Here is a 6,014-nt window from a genome sequence, read left to right on the forward strand (position 1 = left end):
CTTTCACAGGAGAACAAACTCGCCCCTGAGCATGCATGAGGAGAAAGCTACAGAAAACATTCCCGCCCAGTGAGCTTTCACTTGTGAGGCAAACATGTGAACCGCTACACTGCGGAAACATCTCCTCGTTCAGCACCAGGTCAGACGGAAATGTGAAGTGAGCAGGTGAACTGCTGAATCCCAGTTTTTTGGAGTGAGTTGTGGTGTCAAACAATGAGTTTCACTTAATGATAAAAAGTAAGAAATGTCAGATTCAAATCCACATCTCCAGAGGAGACTGCGAACGGAACACAGCACCTGAGACCGCTCGGACATCCTGACTATTCAGTGGTGGATGTGGCCACCTGCAGGGTGATTTTGAACTGTTGTGTCCTGTCACATGAAATAAATGAGGGCACCAGGCGTATCTCTGCCTGACACCGGGGAAACAGTGAGACAGACTTTGGAGCAAGGGTCTGGTTATTGCCAAACAGCAAAGAAAATATTAATTCTGGAAGAACAATTTCCAAAAATACAGTGACCCAGACGTGATTTGAACACGCAACCTGCGAGGGCTGCACAGAAAGTGTTGGATGTTCGTCTATATGAAGGTTACACAATACAAGTGGCTTTAAAATCCCCGCCCATTCCCACCAGGTATCAGAAGCAGCGCTCAACTGCCAGTCACCGTATGTTTTTTTCTGAAACATTTGTGTTGCTTTCACGGGAAAGCATCATTAATTAACCCCTCACCTTCTTTTGCACAATGAAAGAAATGCTAACTGAGGGACAGTCGGATACTTCAATCATTTGTCCTGTGCTTTGGGGAGCGGGTAGGGAAGTGGACCTGAGTCCATGATCGCATCGACCATGATCGTATTAAATGGCGGAGCAGGCATGAGGGGTGTATGGCCGACTCCTGCTCATATTTCTTATGTTCTTATGTTCTTATGCATATTAACCCATTTTACACGTTGTATTTTAGGATTCTGGTTCAAAACCTTCATTGCCGATAACGCCAGGAATCTGGGGCACTTTTGTCAAATTTAACAGCACCGGTTATTCCTACCGTGCACAGAAAATAGAATCAGCAGTGAGGATAAAATCCCAAGATGCTCATTTTCAGATTCAATTCAGTAGGATTTCAAATAAAGTGAACGAATTTTACAGTGAAAAGATTTGGAAGTGTTACTTATATTTGTGTCTTTAATTAAACTTTGTGGCGTCTGACTCCCGTTCATGCCTCTGCTGAATAAGTAAGGAGGGTTTGACGTTGACCAGACTGCACGGACCCTGATATTTCTGAGCTCATCCTTTATATTCAGTGGTTTCTCGCCCTTTGATGGGCTGCAGTGTAGCGGATATCACGTTGGCCTCACACACGAAAGGTCCCCGATTGATCCGTTTTCTCTCACTGAAAGTTATCTATTTACTGAAGTGAAATAAAGAGCAATGAAGGAATAAGGGAGCGTTTTGCCAGGAGAATAAATAGCAAATAAAAACAGCAAATGCTGGAAATCTCAGCAGATCAGGCAGCATTTGCCTGGAGAATAAACTCGCCTCTGATTGTTCCTCTAAAGCAAGTTGAAACATAAAGTCCGTGGCCAGGATTGAACCAGGGCCCTGTCTCATGTAAAGAAAACGTGATAACCGCTGTATGACAGAAACCTCTGGCACAACAACCGCAACAAAGGGGAGCTGACCAGTGAGCTCCCTCTGTGCTGATCAGGAATGTGTTGGCTCACCTTAAACAACTTCTGTCCCACACTGAAAGTTCTAAATCCTTCTCCTCCGCTGCCCTTTACAGAAATGTCATGGATCACCCAGCCACCGTGTTCACTTCCACATCCTCACAGTGGGGCCACAGAGGCTCCTACCATCTCTCCGCGATCAGCGAACTCACACAGTTTGTAAAATTAAACCCGGAACACGTGCCCGGCAAAGGGCAGGAGAAGCCAGATAGTCTGTAAGCTCGGTCTATCACAGAAAGTATAGGTATTCATGGTGATTACAGCAATTATTAATTCTTTGAGGATGTAATGAAAAGGGTGGATAAAGGGGAACCCGTGGATGTGATATATTTTGACTTCGAGAAGGCATTTTGACAAGGTGCCACATAAAAGGTTACTGCACAAGATAAAAGTTCACGGGGTTGGCGGTAATATATTAGCATGGATGGAGGATTGGCTAACTAACAGAATACAGAGAGTCGGGATAAATGGTTTATTCTCGGTTTAACAATCAGTAATTAGTTGGATGCCGCAGGGATCGATGCTGGGGCCCCAACTATTTACAATCTATATTAATGACTTGGGAAAAAGGATCGAGTGTAACATTGCCAAGTATGCTGATGATACAAAGATGGGAGGAAAAGCAATGTGTGAAGAGGATACAAAAAATCATTAAAAGGACATAAACAGGCTCAGTGAGTGAGCAAAAATTTGGCAGATGGAGTACAATGTTGGAAAGTGTGAGGTTATGAACATTGGCAGAAAAAATCAAAGAGCAAGTTATTATTTAAGTGGAGAAAGATTGCAAAGTGCTGCAGTACAGTGGGACCTGGGGTAATTTTGCATGAAACACAAAAGGTTAGTATGCAGGTACAGCAAGTGATAAGAACATAACATAAGAAATAGGAGCAGGAGTAGGCTATACGGCCCCTCGAGCCTGCTCCTCCATTTAATACGATAATGGCTGATCCGAACATGGGCTCAGGTCCACTTCTCTGCCCGCTCCCCATAACCGCTTATTCCCTTATCATTTAAGAAACTGTCTATCTCTGTCTTAAATTAAATTTATGATCAGGAAAGCCAATGGAATCTTGGCCTTTATTGCAAAGGGGATGGAGTATAAAAGCAGGGAAGTCTTGCTGCAGTTATGCAGGGTATTGGTGAGGCCACACCTGGAATACTGCGTGCAGTTTTGGTTTCCATATTTACGAAAGGATATACTTGCTTTGGAGACAGTTCAGAGAAGGTTCACTAGGTTGATTCCGGAGATGAGGGGGTTGACTTATGAGGAAAGGCTGAGTAGGTTGTGCCTCTACTCATTGGAATTCAGAAGAATGAGAGGTGACCTTATCGATACGTATAAGATTATGAAGGTGCTTGACACGATGGATGCAGAGAGGATGTTTCCACTGATCGGGGAGACTAGAACTAGGAGGCATAATCTTAGAATAAGGGGCCGCCCATTGAAAACTGAGAAGAGGAGAAATTTCTTCTCTCAGAGGGTTGTAAATCTGTGGAATTCGCTGCCCCAGAGACTTGTGGAAGCTGGGTCGTTGAATAAATTTAAGTCAAATATAGACAATTTCTTAAACGATAAGGGAATAAGGGGTTATGTGGAGCGGGCAGGTAAGTGGATCCAGTCCATGATCGGAGCAGCCATGATCGTAATAAATGGCGGAGCAGGCTCGAGTGGCCGTATGGCCGACTCCTGCTCCTATTTCTTATGTTCTTATGTTCTTATGTCCCTTTGTTCCTCTACACTTCTCAGTGTCCTACCATTTAATGTGTATTCCCTTTCCTTGTTAGCCCTCCCAAAATGCATGACCTCACACTTCTCCAGATTAAACTCCATTTGCCACTGTTCTGCCCACCTGACCAGTTGATTGATTTCCTCCTGCATTCCGCAGCTTTCTTCTTCATTATCAACCACACAGCAGATTTTAGTATCATCTGCAAACTTCTCAATCATAACCCCTATATTCAAGTGTAGATCATTGATGTAAATCACAAAAAGTAAGGGTCCGAGTACTGAGCCCTGCGGAACCCCACTGGAAACATCTTTCCAGTCTCAAAAACACCCACCAACCATTACCCTTTGCTTCATATCTCCGAGCCAGTTTTGGATCCAACTTGCCACTTTGCCCTGGATTCCATGGGCATTTACTTTTGTGACCAGTCTGCCATGTGGGACCTTATCAAAAGCTTTGCTACAATCCATACACACTACATCATATGCTTTGCCTTCATCAACCCTCCTTGTTACCTCCCCAAAAAATTCAATCAAGTTAGTCAGACACGACCTTCCCTTAACAAATCCGTACTGACTGTCGTTGATTAATCCGTGTCTTTCTAAGTGAAGATTTATCCTGTCCTTTAGGTTTTTTCCAATAATTTACCCACCACCGAGGTTAGGCTGACTGGCCTGTAATTACTCGGTCTCTCCCTTTCTTCCTTCTTAAACAAAGGTACAACGTTAGCAGCCCTCCAGTCCTCTGGCACCACACCCGAAGCCAGAGAGGATTGGAAAATGGTGGTCAAAGCCTCTGCTATTTCCTCTTTTGCTTCACTTAACAGTCTGGGATGCATTTCATCTGAGCCTGGGGATATCCACTTTCACAGCTGCTAAACCTCTTAATACCTCATCTCTCACTATGTTTATTTCATCTAATATTTCACACTTCTTCTCCTTGATAGTAGTGTCTGCATCGCCCCTCTCTTTTGTGAAAACAGACGCAAAGTATTCATTCAGAACCATCCCCACATCTTCCGCCTCCACACACCAATTACCCTCATGGTATCTAATAGACCCACCCTTTCTTTAGTTATCCATTGCTCTTAATATTTTTCTAAAACATATGCTGGAGAAATAAAGAGCTGATGTTGAATTGAGACCTACTCGACTCGACTCTTTAGAAGAACTAGAGGTGCTTTCGGTCGAAAAGCAACTGAGACAGAGCGGGCAAATTTCACCCGGACGAGGTCCGGTCTTTGAAGTGCTACATCAACAGTCCCTCTCTTTTGTGAAAAAGAGGCAAAGTATCGATTAAGAATCATAGCCACGTCTTCTGCCTTCACACACAGATTTCCTTTGTGGTCTCTAATAGGCTCCACTCTTTCTCTAGTTATCCTCTTACACTTAATGTCTTTGTGTTTGTGTTTTTCCTGATTTTACTTGTCAACATTTTTTCATGCTCTCTCTTTGCCTTCCTGATATATTTTTTAATTGCATCCCTGCACTTCTTATATTCCTTTAGAGTTTCTGCACTTGGTGGTCTCACAACTGTACAGTTGTAGCAGGATTTCCCTGCTTTTATACTCCATCCCCCTTGTAATTAAGAATAACATTCCATTTGCCTTCCTAATTACTTGCTGTACCTGCATACTAACCTTTTGTGTTTCATGTACAAGGACCCCCAGGTCCCTCTGCACCGCAGCATTTCGTAATCTCTCCACATTTAAATAATTATTTGCTTTTTTATTATTGCTACCACAATGGATAACCTCATATTTCCCACATTATACTCCATCTGACAAATTTCTGCCCACCCACTGAGCCTATCAATATCGCTTTGCAGATTGTTTGCGACCTCCTCACAACTTGCTTTCCCACTATCTTTGTATCATCAGCAAACTTGGCGACATTACAAACATGCAGAGCACAGAACAAATTATTGACGGATTGACATTCTCTCAGTTAGCAATTCTTTCATTGTGTAAAAGAAGATTATCGAATCATTAATTATTTTATCCCATGAAAGCAAAATAAAAGCAAAACGAAAATAATTGGCACATTTGAAAGGAACATTTTTGTTTTGTGCAGTTTCGGTCAGAGAAATGTTTGTGAAAACAATTTTTTGCAGAAACGGATTCAGCATTTCAGCTTGTCGCTGAACACTTCTCTCTGGGTACTGCACTAAGCAGCAGTTTCTTTAGTGAAGCGGTTATCATGTTCGCCTCACCTGCGAAAAATCCCTGGTTCAAGCCCAAATGAAAATGTTATTTTTGTAACAAAAACTGATTTTAATTGTTCATTCCCTCCTTCCGTCCTGTAAACTTCTCTGATTCCATGATGAGCAATGAACATTTAAAACCAGTCTCCTAAAATACAGACTGTGTAAAATCAGAAAGGGAATAAAACTTCCTCAATGATTAAAGTTTCACAAATTATTAAAATGAAGTTGTTCAAGTTTCGACTGACCCTCAGTGATCATGTTAGCATTTCTTTCATTCTGCTCAACAATGCTATCGGTTAATACCAGCAGATCTAAGCCGCATTTCAAACCCGGAAACAACTCATTCATTATT

Source organism: Pristiophorus japonicus, unplaced genomic scaffold (genome assembly GCF_044704955.1).
Source record: "Pristiophorus japonicus isolate sPriJap1 unplaced genomic scaffold, sPriJap1.hap1 HAP1_SCAFFOLD_42, whole genome shotgun sequence".
NCBI lineage: Eukaryota > Metazoa > Chordata > Chondrichthyes > Pristiophoridae > Pristiophorus > Pristiophorus japonicus.